This window comes from Solanum verrucosum, unplaced genomic scaffold (genome assembly GCF_900185275.1).
Source record: "Solanum verrucosum unplaced genomic scaffold, falcon-dt-bn FXZP01000079.1, whole genome shotgun sequence".
NCBI lineage: Eukaryota > Viridiplantae > Streptophyta > Magnoliopsida > Solanales > Solanaceae > Solanum > Solanum verrucosum.
The window spans coordinates 2,492,867-2,511,862 of NW_026020368.1; the positions used below are offsets into that span (position 1 = coordinate 2,492,867).

General features: G+C 32.1%; 1 pseudogene; it reads right to left on the reverse strand.

Moving 5' to 3' along the window:
- Positions 1–1,311: 1,311 nt before the first annotated feature.
- The window catches only part of LOC125838278 (stearoyl-[acyl-carrier-protein] 9-desaturase 6, chloroplastic-like), a 53,264-nt pseudogene continuing 35,579 nt past the window's right edge, over positions 1,312–18,996 (reverse strand).

Here is an 18,996-nt window from a genome sequence, read left to right on the forward strand (position 1 = left end):
ATAGAAAGAAATAGAAAGTAGAAATAGAAAATATTATATAAAAGAAAGAAATATTAATTAGCCCCACGTGGCAATTTTTGATTGGTTTGGTAAGTAGAATAGAAAATAGAATATAATAGAAAGAAATAGAAAGTAGAAATAGAAAATATTATATAAAGAAAGAAATATTAATAGAAAGAAATAGAAAGTAGAAATAGAAAATATTATATAAAAGAAAGAAATATTAATTAGCCCCATGTGGCAATTTTTGATTGGTTTGGTAGTAGTTGAGGAACCACCACTTCTAAAGTATGATAGTAAAAAAATGGATTTTTAATATGATGACTTCAATAAATTTAACAATAATTAATAAGGGTAAAATTGGAAAATTATGTTCAATTTATGTCTTAATTTACTTTTCTTAAAGAGTGTGAAACACCTCAAAAATTCAATTAATATGGAATGATGGGAGCAGTAATAGATTTAATGGAATTTGGTGTGGACCCACATTTTCTTTTTAATTTTCACTCAAAACTTATATTCTCTTTCCTTTTGATTTCTTGTACATATTTGACGGACAAATTGGGCCACAATCCACATGTTAAAAAGTTAGTGAATCCTTGTGCAATTTTTGTTGGTTGTATCTCGCTCAATTTTTTTTTTTCCTGAATATATAGGTGCTTTTAATTTTTTTATGAACAGATTCTAGCCCCGAAGGCAATTCTAACTCATAAGCTACCCGTCCTACCCTCCGAAGGATCCGGTATGGCCCAATGAATCTTGGACTAAGCTTGACTTTTTTGCCAAATTAAATCTCATAACACCCTTCATAGGCGAAACTTTTAAGAATACCCAGTCATCGACACAAAACTCTAAGTCCGTTCGTGGCACATCTGAGTATGACTTCTGTCGGCTTTGAGCTGTTAGCAACCTTTCCCGAATGAGCTTAACTTGCTCCTGTTGTACTAAGTCGGGTCCAATCAACCCTGACTCACCTACCTTGAACCATCTGATGAGGGACCTACATTTTCGCCCTTACAAAGCCTCATAAGGTGCCATCCCGATGTTGGTAAAGGCCAGTGCATCCTCTCTTGCAACCTAGGTTTGAGCCCAAGAACCATATTTTACTGTTTTTATTATAAGTTTTGGATTTAAAGGGGGATTATTTATAACTTTAAATTGCTAAATAAGAGATTCAAACCCATGATCATTCGGTAGAACAAACCCACCTTGACCTTTGAAAGTTTCGCTAATGCTTAAATTAAGATAATATTGGTGCATCTAGAATCTTCAAATCTTGGGTTTACCTCTGTTTATGACAAATCAATTCATCTAAGCAGTCACTTGTTTGTTAAAGATCCAACTAAACTTCACTTGACGTGGCTCTATTTTCTTGGCTCTACTTTCCAACTTCCTAACCCTAGGTGGAAGTCCACACACATAATCCTGTGCACGCCTTGCCTCGCCAATCAAGCCTTCAAGTTTTTCCAATTTCCATCGTGTTATAAAAAAATCTAATATTTCAGCATAATGCTGAGATGTGTAAATCCCTTGTCTTTCACCGATGGCAGAAAAGTGCTCAAATATATTTGGATCTTGCCCATCATAAATGAGATGCATTGGCATTATGATTTTCTTCTTCATCATGTGTGCAATAGCTAGCATAGTCACATTTGGGTCCACTTCTAGTAACTTCTCAACAATTCTTGTGTAGACATGTTCATGTCGCTTCTCGTCTGCGGCAATGGTTCCACATATACGTGCTAGCATGGGGTCTCCGCCTTTTATAGCTAGCCTAGCCATATTTCCATGTGACAAACACGTAGCTCGCTCTTAAAATGATGCGTATACATAGCCCAAATACGGATTGTTCTCTAATCCAATGTCCTAACATATGCAAAGAGTTTTCAAAAATACATGACAATTATAAGAAGTTGCATGCAACCGTACCGCTGACTATAGTATTTTCAACTTCAAAAACTACTTATTACATGGTAAAATAATTACCGCTCATATAAAAGTTATTCAACTTAATTTGACTTAGTTAACTATAAAATAAATATCACTTGAACATTTTTTATATATTATGTACCAGAATATGACACCATATTACAAAATAAGTTACTTTGTGTCTGAGAAATTCCATAAACCTCCTTAAATATTTTGCTTCATTTGTCTTTTGTGCGATAAATTTCAAAGTAAAATAACTTTTAAGTATCAAAAAATAAAAAAAGTGAATTATGTGTGATAATCTTAAAGTTGAATGAATTTAATACATATGTATGATGATAAATAATATTTTTTGTGTGGTAGACTCAAAATTGGATGACCATAGGTCTCTGTCAATTATTTATTCTCATTTAAACCAGGTTAAAAAAATGGTAAAACAATATTCAAAAAAGAATAACGTCGTTATTTAACGGTCATATAATAATATGAATAACGTACAAATACTTCAAGCTTATTTAATGTGTAACTCTCATCTAGCATATCTTTATTTATCATGCTTCATTTACTATAACAATATTATTAATTTTGGTTATCTATTCAATACTTTTTTTCATTTTTTTTTTACTTGTCCAGTGCAAAGAAATATCATATATCTGGTGGTTTCCAACTTTCATATATATATATATATATATATATATATATATATATATATATATATATAACTTATTTATGGCATCTTTTAGCTATCTAGTGTTATTGTATTTAAAAAAAAAAACTGTGTACAGTATTTAACTAAATAAAAAAGAAGGATGAATATATAAAGATTTTCAGAAGAAGCCTTACTATTCCAGCTCCAATCAAGTATTGTAGTGTCTTCTCAACCATCAACATATCCACTCTCCCCGAAAGATAAAGATAGGTCCGTAGCAAATCACCATGTCGATTCTCCTCAGCTGTCCATGCCCGTGTCCATATTGCCCATGGACACGGGCTAGATCCAGTTTCATCGCGTACTCCGTCCCATGTATTAATCACGGTTTGAAAAGTAGGCAAAGCATCCTCAGTTAGCATATTACCTACAAACTTATGTATGCTACCATCTACAAGAGCGTTAATAACACTGACAGGACTATTTGCAAAATGATTATTGCAGGTTTTACGTGTCAATTAAGAGGTTGGTGGGATAATTATATGACCCTTGATGCAAAGGCAACAGTCATTAATGATAAGGCTACGGCCGAAGGAGTTGATAACCTAGGATTTGCTTTAATTAAAAATAGAGAATACGCTGTTTATACTTTAGTCTTGACCATCCTAGAACATTTTAGTGGTAGATTTACCAATCAATATGAAACCATTAGATCTTTACTAAATGGTCTTAGATGTAGACATTTAGGTGAGTTTAGATGGTATAAAGACACTTATTTAAGTCGGGTAATAGAACTTTCCGAAAATGGCTTAGAATTCTGGAAAGCCAAAATATTTATTGATGGATTACCTTCTTCATTTGCATAAAGAGTGAAAAAGACTCTTAGAGATCCGTAAGGAATTATTCCCTATAGTAATTTTACCTATGGAAAGCTTATTGGGGCTTGTACGCAAGAAGACATAAATTTGTGCAATGAGTTAAAATTCTCAAGACAGCTAAAGATGGATAAGCTTAGAGAAAAGTCTCAATTGAGAGATTTTTGTACTCAGTTCGGTTTACCAGATGCTTCTAAAGGTACCAACCGAGAAACTTCTAAATCAGAATCTCATAGATCTCATCATAAGAAAAGAAGATCTAGAAGAAGGACTAGAGAAGAAAGAGATGAGCGTAGGGCTCATCGTAAATCTCATAGATTTACCAAGAATAGATCAAGGCGAGATCTTGATAAGATTAAGTGTTATAAATGTGGAAAATTTGGGCATATAGCCCCAAATTGTAAGCTAGAAAAGCTTAAGACTCTAGAACTTGATGATGATATTCAAGAGAAGATTTATAGTTTTCTATATACTTCTGGTTCAGAATCAGATTATGATGATTCTGAAGCAAGTTATGCAACAGAGGATGAGCAACCTGGGTCTTCTAAGGTTCATCAAGATTCGAATGATGCTTGCAAATGTCATGGAGATGTTTGTCACTGCGAACATGATGATTTCTACATGCTGCAATCTCAGTTCGAAGATATGAATATGTTCACTATCACTGCAGACAATGTGATAGAACTTCTAAAAGAAGTTACCGATAATACTCTTCGTGAAAAGATTATTCAATTGGCTGCTAGTAAAACTAGCTCTTCAACTAGTATTCCTAGTGATAAAAAGGTTAAAGATGAATTTAATTATTCTGCTCCTTACTCCTTGTCTGAAGTTCATAATAAACTCTCTTCTAAACAAACCATGGTTATTCGTGATACCTTTTTTGATGATTTAAAAGGAGAAATTAAACATTTGAAAGAAGAAATCAAATTTCTTAAACAAAATCATATTATTTATGATCACCGTCTTACTCAGATTGAGTCTGCTAATAGCAAAGGAAAAAATAAGGTTGATGAATCTACTGCTGAAGAAAATACTCTTGCCAACACTTTGAATATTGATCCGAAACAAAATATGTTTTTAGGAATGATGCAAATTGTTACAGCTCATAAATGGTATGTTAAATGTACTATATTAATTGATAATATTTTTTCTATAACTAACATTGCTATGATTGATAGTGGCGCTGATGTGAGTTGCATTCAAGAAGGTTTTGTACCTACTAAATATTTTGAAAAAACAACTCATATGGTTAAATCTACATCTGGTCATGCTTTAGATATAACGTATAAATTATCTAATACTCGTATTTGCCAGAATAAAGTTTGTATTCCTCACTTCTTTTTCTTAGTAAAAAATCAGTTATACCCTCCTATTATTTTATGAACTCCTTTTATAAATGCAATTTATCCTTTTACTAATATAAATGCTAAATGATTTTCTGCTACTTATAAAAATCAAGATATTAGTTATACTTTTATCACTGAGCCTATTTCTAGAGATATTAATGCTCTAATTGACATGAAACAAAAACATGTTGATTATTTACAGCTTGAGATATTTAGTATGAATATATTCGATACTTTAAAATCTGCTAAAGTACAGGAAAAGATTAAACTCATTTCTGAAAAGATGGCCATTGATATGTATGCTGATCATCCTAGTGCCTTTTGGAATCGGAAAAAGCATATTGTAACTCTTCCATATGAAGATGATTTCTCTAAGGAAAATATCCCTACCAAATCATGTCCTTGTCAGATGAATACCGAATTAGTTGAATTCTGCAAAAAGGAAATTGATAATTTATTACAAAAGGGTTTGATAAAGCCTTCCAAATCACCATGGTCATGTACTACTTTTTATGTTAATAACGCAGCAGAAAAAGAACGAGGTGTTCCCAGGTTAGTTATAAATTATAAAGCTTTAAATAAATTTTTAAAATGGATTATATATCCTATTCCAAATAAAAAAGATTTATTAACCAAATTATATAATGCTAATATCTTTTCAAAATTTGATTTAAAATCTGGATATTGGCAAATCCAAATATTTAGAGACCATTCATATAGAACGGCATTTAATGTTCCGTTTGGACAGTACGAATGGAATGTAATGCCTTTTGGGTTAAAAAATGCTCGCTCAGAATTTCAAAAGATAATGAATGATATTTTTAATCCCTATTTGGATTTCATCATAGTTTATATTGATGATATTTTGGTATACTCAAAGACTCTTGAAATGCATATTAAGCATTTAGACATTTTTAAGAAACTAGTTATTCAAAATGGTTTGGTCATATCTAAACCTAAAATGAGTCTTTTTCAAATAGAAGTTAGATTTTGGGTCATTTGATTTGTCAAGGAAAAATGACTCCTATTCAGCGATCTATTGAATTCGCATCGAAATTCCCTGATATTATTACAGATAAGACGCAACTGCAGCGATTTCTGGGAAGTTTAAACTACATTTCCCCATTCTACAGGAATTTGTCTCGAGATTTAGCTCCGTTGTATGACAGGCTAAAAAAGGATCATAAGAAGCATTGGACTAATAGTCTCATAGATCTTGTAAAGACTATTAAAGAAAGAGTTAAATCTTTGCCTTGTTTAACCCTTTCTAATTCTTCTTGGCCAAAGATTGTAGAAACGGATGTGTCTAATATTGGGTATGGAGGTATATTGAAACAAATTAATCTGCATGATAAAAATGAATATCTTATTCGATTTCATTCTGATACGCTCAAATTACACCTCCTTTCAGAAGCATAAGCGATCGTTATCAAGTAAAGAACCCAACTTGTAGGTTGGGATCGATCCCACGAGGAAAATGGTTTAGACTTTACTTTTAACCAACAATTATATTCAATTAGTCAAATTATTTCCAGAAACAGGTAATAAAAAGAGGGGTTGTGCTTGTGTGAAACAAATAGTAAGACTTAATATTGTAAGCAATAATTAAACTCAACTTTGGTTGTTATCAAGATAAGAGAAATAACTAGGGTACACGTGTTCCCCATAATCTCATAACGCAATAATCCTAGTAATAGCAATCCTTTTCTAGTGTTTTACATGTAAAGTGATAAGTTATGTATCTCTAAATCCTTGGTCCGGCATCTAGAGAATTTCACCCCGCACCTTGGTCTGGCTACGTGTGTATAATTTACTAACCCTTACCTTTACCTCATATTAGACATCATAATCGATGTTTGGCTTAGTTATTACTTCGCACCAAACGACACTAGCCTATTAGATAGTATCACACTAAATCTATGTTGATAATTCTTTTCTTGTTAATTACCTCCTTGGTCCGGCAAGTAGTAACAAGGCGAGTTCTAACGTTGGCCACCGTTAAAAAGACTTCTAAACGAAAGAATTATCAATGCATGCAAAATACTAGTCAAGAATTGTTTATTTACTAGTCATACTTTGTTAATTGATCATGGTTCCCACAACCCTAGTTGTGGATTTAGTTACTCATATTGGCAAGAACACAATTCATAATTGTAGATGAAGAAATCATGAACTTACGTAAAGAATATAACAAACCCAGAAAATTAACTTGAATTGCAAAGCCAAAATCTTCAAAACGAACTTGGGAAATCAATAATTGCTAGGGTTGCAAATTAATCTCCAAAGTTACAAAGCAAAAATAGAATAATAATGTCTAACCCCCAAAAACGAGGTTTACATGTCCTATTTATAGAAAACAAATCCTAAATAAAAAAGGAAACACATTAAGGAAAGTTTTGTTCAGGTACGCGTCTTCGATCCACGAGACTGACTTACGGACCGTCAATGGATCTATGGTCCGTAAGTCCCTTCCATCACTCGGGACTTAGAAAATATTTCAGCATCCAACAATCAGCTTCTCTGAAGCAAACGACGGACCAGCAGCACGGACCGTAGATCGACCTACGGTCCGTCAATCCCTTCCGTAGCTCCATACTTAGCATCTTCAAAAATCAGGTACTGGAACCCTCGCAGTCTCACTCTACGGATCAACAGTACTGTCTGTAGATCAATCTACGGACCGTCAATGGGCACCGTGGTTCCACACTTGGTCAGATTTCCCTGATTTGTCCTCAACACATTCCTGCTGATCTACGGTCATCACCTACAGACCGTGAATGGACCTACGGTCCGTAGATGACCTCTGTGGATGCCTTTTTCTGCATTTCCTTCAGCTGTCTCTAAACTTCCGCGCCTGAATACCTTTCCTGCAAAACATGATAAAACATATAAAAACCAATATAAAAAGGCCCTAGACACACACAACTTGTAAGTGAAATGTATTAGAAATACCGTAAACTCACGGTATATCACATTCAGGAAAATAGAGCGATGCTCAGAAAAAATATGCGACGGTAGCTCATGAAATGTTAACTATCGTTAAGTGCTTTTTAAAATTTCAAGATGATTTATATAATAAAAAATTCTTGATAAAAATTGATGCTTAGTCAGTCAACTATATGTTTGATAAAGATTTTAAACAAGATGCGTCTAAATTAATTTTTTCTAGGTGGCAGACACAATTAGCCCCTTTTGATTTCGAAATTCATTATAAAAAGGGAAGTGATAATTCCCTCCCGGACTTCTTATCAAGAGAATATCTTTCTTCTGATGGGTTTTCTTGACTTCTTTCCTGATAAAGATTTGGTTACGATTTTGAAGGTAGTTCCTCTTAATAGAGATTTAAAGGAACTTATATTATGGAAAATTATAGATGAAATGGTGATAGATATCGTCAATAATTACATGATTGAACAAGAGCTTTATGAAAGATTTTATTGTAATGAAGTTTATAACCTCTTGAATGATTAAAAATATAACCTCTTGAATGATTAAAAGTAAATGATATGTTTGCAGGATTGATCCTCCTTGGATAACCAAGGCTAGAGGAAAAGGCAGTTATACTCGCCGAAGGGGAAGATCATCCCCAAGTTCATCAAGATCGTCATACGGATTTTTATCATCTAGTACTCCAATTATACAAAAGGAAGGAATGAGTTTATATAACTTAAACTCTAGAGCACAAGAAAAAGATTCATCATCAATACATCTGGAAGATATTCCAGAAAGTGATCCATTATATGCTAAACTACAAGAGTTTCTAACTCAAAAGCAAGGTGATTCTTTTGCTTCAATCGCCAAAGAAGATGTTGATGATATCAAAACATATGAAAAGGTAGAAAAAAGAGAAATGATATTTCTCTTAGAAAACTCTGACATACAGAGAAAAGAAGAACTTTGGAAGATATTCCAGAGGTATTTAGTTAATGGGCTTTATTTCCCGGGTGAGTCATACAAAACTCAGAAATATTATGAGACTCTGTTGATAAGCACAGGTGTTGAATTTCAACATTTTTCAGGATATAATATAAGTGAGAATGTTTATAACTTCTCTAAAATGATTATAAAACACGTCATTCATATTGAAGATTGGGGTATTTCCTCAATGACTGAAAGACAATTCAGTCTGAACAAAGTCATGGTAAGCTTTACCTATTGGGATTATATTCAGGCATTTAATAAAGTCCTCTGTTATAACAATGAAAGGCATAAACATACTTGGTTTATAAAAGTATGTGCCAATATATTTGCTAACCCTATACCAAATTGGTTTTTAAACTGGTGGTCATACCACAGGCCAACCATAAAAGTATTTCCCGAACAATTTCTCAAGTTATATAAAGAATGGGTCGAGATTTCCCCAGATCTCAACAAGTTATATCATTAAGAACATATTTGTTATTTTCAACAAATTGAACAAATATACTTTTTTATAGAATTCTCTGTTCCATGGATTCATAAATGGGTTCCAGAAGTAGATTTCATTGAGGAACAAATCCCTTGCCTATACAGAACTTATTATAATAATTTTTGGGACAAGTTGATGAAGAAAGATCCTCAAACAAAGTCTTTATACGGACAAGAACTGTTGGATCTAATAACGAAAACCATACACGATTATAAATCAATTCCTATTAAAGGAATTATGACTAGAAAAATATGGCTAGAAAAATTTCTAATCATGATAAAGGAGAACAAAATGAAATGATTATGAATTATCTAGAAAAAGTGAAGAAAAAGATTCTTCTAAATATAAGTCATTACGCAAAATTAGATTCATCAATGCGTAGGGAAACAAGTGAAGATATGCACGAAGCACAACCATATGAAGAAGAAGCACCTGTGGATGCACTGAAGAAAACTGATGATTTTTTGGCAAAATTAAAGGACAAGATGTAAAAAGAAGTGTAAAGCTTATCCGCGTCGGTAGCAGGCCCACACTACTGTAGCAACATTGTTCACCTACAGTTGATACACTGTTCACCTACAATAGATACATTGTTCACCTACAGTAGATACACTATTACCAGGACCTAGATTGGGGCCCAGTATCCTGTACAAAGATGCTTTCTTTTTTCTATAAATAAGTTTGTTTTTCTTTAATTGAGGGTAGGTTTTAGAAACCACCTCTTTTTGTTTACGTTTTTCTCTCTCTCTTGTAAAATCTTCTAAGTATTGTAAGCTTGCCGGACTTTGGCCGGAGCAATAAAGAGTGGTGTTTACTATAAGGTACTTCCTTTTATTTTCAGCTTTTTCTTTTTATCTCTAAGTTAAGTCATGACTATGTCCAGCTAAAAAATTATATCTATGCCAGATAACTAACTTCTCTTTTATATAAACCATGAACGGATCTAAGCGTTATTTAAATAAAGAAGAATTTTAGTATGACTTCTCGACTTGGTTCTGAGATTCAGGTACAGTCGAATCTAGTACTACTTTTATTGGCTTTGTCTTTGTGACTCCATCTGATGAGCCATGGTTTTTAGCCCGAAAAAAAGTTTGATAAGTAGGGCGCCTGATACCCGGTTAGAACTATCAGACACATGAGCTCAATAAAAATATGTATTAGTTTCTTGACAGGCCCTTTGTTTGGGTAAAATAATTAAACCATGCAGTCTGAGAAACTATGTTAAAATTCTTGTGTATTTTGATTCTTATGTAGTTGGACTACCTCTAAGGATATTGACTTGCTTGATTTATGACTGGGCGGACTACCGCCAGGTCAGTGACCCTGTATAATAATAATAATAATAATAATAATAATAATAATAATTATAATTATGATGGTGAATTATTATCCAACTCTTTTTTGGATTTCATAAAATCCATGAACTCCTTATACATCGGGTGGTTTATATTAATACCACTAGTTACACTTGATGAGGCAGTTGAATCATTAATATTAAATGATGTTAATGTTTTGTTGCCTTGTTGAGCGAGGATATGACCTCCTCTTCCTGGGTTTGTTCTTCCTCCTCTTTCTCTCCTGGAGGGAGGGGGCCATGCTGGTCTCATCCTGAAAAGGAAAATAATTATTAGTTTAAATATTCTTTAGTAAGAAAATCAGGGAGACTATTATCTTCACCCTTCTTATACTGTATTTCAAAATCGAAATTTGCTAAAAAGGCTTGCCATCTAGCAAACATTTGCTTAGAGACATCATATTTATAGTCTTTATCAAACATAAACCTAGCTGCTTGGCAAGCAGTTTTTATTAAAAAATTTTGATTATAAAGATCGCCTTGGAATTTAAGAACACATTTAACTATAGCCAAGATCTCTTTAGCTATAGTAGCATAATTTTTCTGGGCATCATTCCATTTGCCAAAATAAAATTGGACAATATAATGGCGTTTATTATTAGGACAATATTGGGTTAATACTCCCCCATATCCTATATCTGAAGCATCAGTTTCAACCGTTTTTTCCCAATTAGGATTTGCCAAAGTTAAACAGGGAAGGTTTTTAACCTTTTACTTAATCTTTTTGACAGCTTCAGTATGAACATCTGACCAAGCCTTAGGATTATTTTTTAACCTGTAATATAAAACAACAGTATCTTTTGCTAAATCTCTAATAAAAGGAGCAACATAATTAAGACTCCCAAGAAATCGTTGTAACTGAGTCTTATTAGTAATAATATCAGGAAATTTTGAAACAAATTCAATACTTCTATTAATAGTACTAATATTACCTCTTTCAATATTATGACCAAAGAATGACATTAGCTTTAAACAAAGCCATTTTAGATTGTGATAAAACCAGCCCATTTTGCATAATAATTTTTTTGAATAATTCAAGGTGTTTAAAGTGAGTTTTCACATTTTTTGAAAATACTAGAATATTATCTATATAAACTATTATAAAATTGCTATAAGGTATGAATATATCATTCATAATCTTCTGAAATTCAGAAGGGGCATTTTTAAGATCAAAAGGCATAACATTCCATTCAAACTGCCCCATTGGCACATTGAAGGCAGTCTTAAACCTATCCGACTCAGCTATCTGAATCTGCCAATAACTAGATTTAAAATCAAACTTGGAAAATATTATAGCATCATAAACTCTATCTAATAAATCCTTCTTATTAGGAATGAGATACCTGATCCATCTTAATGCTTTATTAAGAGGTTTATAATTGATTACCAGTCGTGGCGCTCCTCTTTCTTGCTCATCATGTTTATTAACATAGAATGCAGTACAAGACCAAGGTGACTTGGATTGTCTTATAAGACCTTTCTGAAGTAGAGAACTTATTTCCATTTTGCATAACTCTAAATATTCAAAGTTCATCTAGCAAGGTCTAGCCTTGGTGAGAATATTATTTTCATCAAAGTCATCCTCATAAGGAAGACTAACTACATGCTTTTTCCTGTTCCAAAAAGCATTAGGGTGATCTCCACAAATATCAAGAGAGAATTGGTTAGATAGAAGAACAAGTTTTTCTTGTAATTTAGGGTTTTATAAAATATGATCAACTTCTATACTATTGATCTCTTGTTTTATAAAACTAACTTGATTATTTTTTGAAACCAATAATTTTGCAGTTAAATCATTTATCATTCTAGTAAATGGTTTGGTGACAAACTCTAATATAAATGATTTGTTATTTCAAGTTTCAATAATTTTATTATTATTATCTCAATAAGTAAGAGGGAAAATATCATTTATGAAAGGTACACCCAAAATAATTTGATTGGTGATATTTTTTACTAAAACAAAGCTTTGAGGGACACAACTTTTCCCTTTACAAATAAAAACTTTTGGTAATTTAAATTCAATATTAATTTTGCTACCATTAGCCGATCGAAGATTATGGGTAGTTTTGTGAAAATATCTTGAAGGTATAAGACCTTCTTGAATACAATTTAAATCAGCTGCACTATCAATAAGAGCAATAAATTCTTTTTTTATAATTATAGTCTATTAATAAAGTAATTTTTGTATAAAAGTTTTGGGAAGTAAAAGCCTTCATACTATATAGGAAGTCTTTTTTATCATTTTGTAAATAAAGATTTTTCATAAAATCGAGACTATTGTTTTCTCCTTCAAGAGAAGAAGAAGAATCAGAGGCATTTCCTAAATTTTGGAGAGTTTGAATAGCATCAAGCCTCACCTCAATAACAATATTCTTTTCTTTAAGACGAGTATTGTCTTCTTTGAGATTATTAATCTCTTCCTTCAAATAATTGATTGGAGTAGGAGAACTTATCATCTTTCACCTTTCTAATAAAAGATTTTTAACCTCTGCCAAAAGATATCAACGACAAATAGAAGAATCTTCTAGTGCAAGCACAACTGGCAAAGGAAAAGAAAAAGCATAATATTGCAGCTATTATTTGGTCACATGTCATAAGAGACCAAAATAATTAAAGTTACTTTTACAAAGATAGCCGAAAGCATTGTCGGCTTACAAAAAATAATAGAAGACCATGTGATGACCATAGGGGTTTGTCGGTCTTATCGTTTGTTTATTGGCCAATGTAAAGGTTGTGGGCTACTCCTTTTATTCGTTTTTGGTTTGAGACCTCTATATAAGAGGAAGTCTGTCTTAGTGAAGAGGCAGGTTTTCAGAAACCCCCCTCTCTTTTATGAATTCTCTCTCTCCCTTGTAATATTTTCTAAAGAATTTTCAATAAAACTTTGCAATTCGGTTTGTTTGGAAGATTTCCTCCAAAGGTACTATTTCTTACTTGTTATATTTCTTTATGTTCATAAGCTCAATGATGGGCTAAATTGTTTGTGTTGAACTGTAGCATACTAGGTTACTATGATTAATGGTGTAAGTTACAATTATGAATTTGGTTTGAGCATTCAGATTAAGGTCATACATAGATTATCCCGGCATAATTATGAGAAATTGCTTAATTAATCCGATGGATTACCCGTTGGAGTACCCATGTGGAGTGCGGACCCGTATAGTAAGGATTTTCATATATTATAGCCAAGATAAATCTATGGTTAGTAAAGGTTCCTCACAGTCTGAATGTGCGATCCGCATTTGTTTTGATTTTATACAACTGTTCCTATAACAGCAGGTTTGCAAAACAAACGTGGATCGCTCATTTAGACTGTGAGGAACCTTTACTAAACATAGATTATCTTGGGTATAATATATGAAAATCCTTACTATCCGGGTCCGCCCTCAACATGGGTACTCCAACGGGTAATCCATCGAATTAATTCAACGATTTTTCATAATTATGCCGGGATAATCTATGTATGACCTTAATCTGAATGCTCAAACCAAATTCATAATTGTAACTTACACCATTAATCATAGTAACCTAGTATGCTACAACTCAACACAAACAGTTTAGCCCATCATTGAGCTTATGAACATAAAGAAATATAACAAGTAAGAAATAGTACCTTTGGACGAAATCTCCCAAACAAACCGAATAGCAAACTTATATTGAAACTTCTTTAGAAAATATTACAAGGGAGAGAGAGAATTCTTAAAAGAGAGGGGGGTTTCTGAAACCTACCTCTTCACTAACACAAACTTCCTCTTATATAGGGGTCTCAAACCAAAAATAAATAAAAGGAGTGGCCCACAACCTTTACATTGGCCAATAAACAAACGATAAGACCGACAAACCCCTATGGTCGTCAAATGATCCTCTTTTATTTTTTGTAAGCCGACAATGCTTTCGGCTATCTTTATAAAAGTAACTTTAATTATTTTGGTCTCTTATGACATGTGACCAAATAATAGCTGCAATATTATGCTTTTTCTTTTCCTTTGCCAGCTGTGCTTGCACTAGAAGATTCTTCTATTTGTCGTTGATATCTTTTGAGAATAGTTTCAATAATTATCTCTTCTTCATAAACATCTTGTCCTTCCCCAGCAATGCATGTATCTTCTTTATCATTTTCTTCATTTGTATGACTTGCTGATGCCATAGAGATATCATCTTTTATATCTATGTCAAGATTTCTCATCAAATCTTTTTTACTTCCTCCATATATAATGCTATAGCTTTTGATTTGGTTATAAGTCCTTTCTTCATTTTAGGTTTTCTTGTGATTTTTTTGAATGGACTCAAATCCTCTGTTACTTTTGGTTCTGAGGTGGCAGTATCATAATACTTGCTGATTTTAACATTGATTAAATCAATAATCTCTTGGCCATGCATTTGGCCTTCAGGGTTCTTCTGAAGTAACATACTCCAGAACTTTGTATAAAAGGTCCTCTGCAAACAAGGAAATCCTTCTGAAGTATTCTTAACTTCTATTGACCATTTCATGATCCAAGGAATTGAAAATTCAATGAAAAAATACATTAAGGATATTCCCTCGTAGAATATATTTTCTTCCTGCAAATTTATTAATTTTGGGGATATGTCTATCCATTCTAAATATAGTTTCTTGTATGATTCTGGTAAGATTTTTACCGAAGGACCATATAAAGTCCACCATTTGCAAAACCAGTTAGGAATATGCCTGTCAAATATATTAGAATATATTTTAATAAACCAGGAATGCTTTCTATTAGCATTCTCATATAAAAGGACTTTATTAAATCCGTCAATATAATCCCAGTAATTGTATTTTACTACGATCTTCTGTTCTGGCTGAATTAATCCGATGGATTACCCGTTGGAGTACCCATGTGGAGGGCGAACCCGAATAGTAAGGATTTTCATATATTATAGCCAAGATAAATCTATGTTTAGTAAAGGTTCCTCACAGTCTGAATGTGCGATCCGCGTTTGTTTTGATTTTATACAACTGTCCATAGAATGCTAATGTACAATACTATCTGTAAAACCAACAAAAATAATGATAAGACTATTGTTGATATGATAACAACAGGTTTGCAAAACAAATGTGGATCGCACATTCAGACTGTGAGGAATCTTTACTAAACATAGATTTATCTTGGCTATAATATATGAAAATCCTTACTATCAGGGTCCGCCCTATACATGGGTACTCCAACAGGTAATCCATTGGATTAATTCAACGATTTTTCATAATTTCGCCGGGATAATCTATGTATGACCTTAATCTGAATGCTCAAACCAAATTCGTAATTGTAACTTACACCATTTATCATAATTAAAATAGACTGGTCCATATGCTAGACTAGTTTGAATTGTCCCTATAAGAGACTTCTTCCAATTATGATTTCTACCATCACGTATAGCTTCTATAAAGCTTTCTGGTAACCCTTGTAAAGTAAGAGGCTTAAAACCAACCTGCACTAAACCTATATGCATGAATCTATAAATATCCCTATAAGGGGCTATATCATTATCAGATAATAATCTAAAAGTCTGATTATCACTATCAATGGTGATAGTTTCTTCCGTGGTTTTAACCGCCTGTTTGAGACCTAGTTTCTCAAAAGAACCCATTTGATATATTATTCTAGGTAATATTTTAGGAATAGTCCACTTATTAAGTAGATCAAGATGTTGAGGTATATCATATTCTTCTTTTCTACTGTTTTTAACAGTAGACCTTTTCTTTATGATATTTATTAAAGAAACTGTGTTGAGCCATAACACCTATAGTAGCATGTCTTCTAGAATAACTAGATCTAACTCTTCTTATATATCCCCTGTTGATTACTTTGTACAGGTTCCTTCTCGGGATTCTACTTCTCAAATTAGAGAAACTTTTAGATGTGATAATATAAAAATTGATAAAGATAATATAGCTAGACCTATCCATAAAGCTAGTTCTGATTTAGATATAACTGAATCTGAAATGAATTTTCCAAATGGAATAACAGGTTAAAAATGGTTCTTAATGACTGATAAAATTATTGATTTTAGTCCGGGGTCTCCAGCAAGAGCTCGTATCGCTAAAGATTTTGAGCGAAAGAAATGGAAACTTTTTAGAAAATGGTTTTTAAAAACTTTACTAAAGTTGAACAACATGATTTTCAAGAAGAATTTTATAAAGATCTTATTGATTCAAGAATAAATCGTCTAGTTGCATTTTTTCCATGGTTTATGTGCAAACATGTTCATAACTATATTTCTATGCTTGGAAGAGATTTCACCTTAAGTAATGGAGAAATTACTAAATCAGTCTTTCCTCCTCAACAATCTTTCCAAATTAATAAAAATGATAGGATTGTGAATTTTAATGCCTTTTCTAAATTATTTGGAAATGACGCTGCTTTAGTGACTGCTCAACATGTTAACGTCATGATTAAGCAGAATAATTATGCTAATATTTATATGAGTATTCTGGGTGATCATATTGTCTCTTTACATGACAAAATTGATAAAATTATTTCTTGAAACCATTAATTATTAGTTTAAATATTCTCTAGTAAGAAAATCAGGAAGACTATTATCTTCTTCTTATACTGTATTTCAAAATCGAAAGGTGCTAAAAGGGCTTGCCATCTAGCAAACATTTGCTTAGAAACATCATGTTTACAGTCTTTATTGAACATAAACCTAGCTGCTTGGCAATCAGTTTTTATTAATAACTTTTGATTATAAAGATCGCCTTGGAATTTAAGAACACATTTAACTATAGCCAAGATCTCTTTAGCTATAGTAGCATAATTTTTCTGGGCATCATTCCATTTGCCAGAATAAAATTGTACAATATAATGACGTTTATTATTAGGACAATATTGGGTTAATACTCTCCCATATCCTATATCTGAAGCATCAGTTTCAACCGTTTTTGTCCAATTAGGATTTGCCAAAGTTAAACAGGGAAGGTTTTTAACCTTTTCCTTCATCTTTTTGACAGCTTCAGTATGATCATCTGACCAAGCCTTAGGATTATTTTTTAATTTGTCATATAAAACAGCAGTATCTTTTGCTAAATCTCTAATAAAAGGAGCAACATAATTAAGACTCCCAAGAAATCGTTGTAACTGAGTCTTATTAGTAATAATATCAGGAAATTTTGAAACAAATTCAATACTTCTATTAATAGGACTAATATTACCTCTTTCAATATTATGAAAATCCTTACTATCCGGGTCCTCCCGGGTCCCGGATAGTAATAATAATAGTAATAATAATAGTAATAGTAATAATAGTAATAATAATAGTAATAATAATAGTAATAATAGTAGTAATTGTAGTAATAGTAATAATAGTAATAATAATAGTAATAATAGTAATAATAGTAATAATAGTAATAATAGTAATAATAGTAATAATAGTAATAATAATAATAATAATAGTAATAATATTAATAATAATAATAATAATAATAATAATAATCTTTTACAAAATCCTAAATTACAAGATAAAATTAATATCTTGGCCAATCAATTCTCTCTTGAAATTTGTGGAGATCACCCCAATGCTTTTTGGAATAGGAAAAAGCATGTTGTAAGTCTTCCATATGAAGATGATTTTGATGAGAATAATATTCCTACAAAAGCAAGACCTTGTCAGATGAACTCTGAATATTTAGAGTTATGCAAAAAAGAAATTAGCTCTTTATTACAAAAAGGCCTTATAAGGCAATCCAAATCACCATGGTCTTGTACGACGTTCTATGTTAATAAACATGCCGAACAAGAAAGGGGGGCACCTCGATTGGTAATAAATTATAAACCTCTTAATAAAGCTTTAAGATGGATTAGGTATCCGATTCCTAATTAATAAAAAATGATTTATTAGATAGTGTTTATGATGCTATTATATTTTCTAAATTTGATTTGAAATCAGGCTATTGGCAGATTCAGATAGCTGAATCAGACAGGTTTAAAACAGCTTTTAATGTGCCTATGGGACAGTTTGAATGGAATGTTATGCCTTTTGGTTTAAAAAATGTCCCTTCTGAATTTTAGAAGATTATGAATGATATATTCATTCCTTATAGAAATTTTATAATTGTTTATATAGATGATATCTTAGTATTTTCAAAAAATGTGGAAACTCATTTTAAACATCTTGAATTATTCAAGAAAATTATTATGCAAAATGGTTTTGTTTTATCCCAACCTAAGATGGCTTTGTTTAAAATGAATGTCAGATTCCTTGGTCATAATATTGAAAGAGGTAATATTAGCCCTATTAATAGAAGTATTGAATTTGCTTCAAAGTTTCCTGATATAATTACTAATAAGACTTAGTTACAAAGATTTCTTGGAAGTCTTAATTATGTTGCTCCTTTTATTAAAGATTTAGCAAAAGACACTGCTGTATTATATGACAGGTTAAAAAATAATCCTAAGGCTTGGACAGATGACCATACTGAA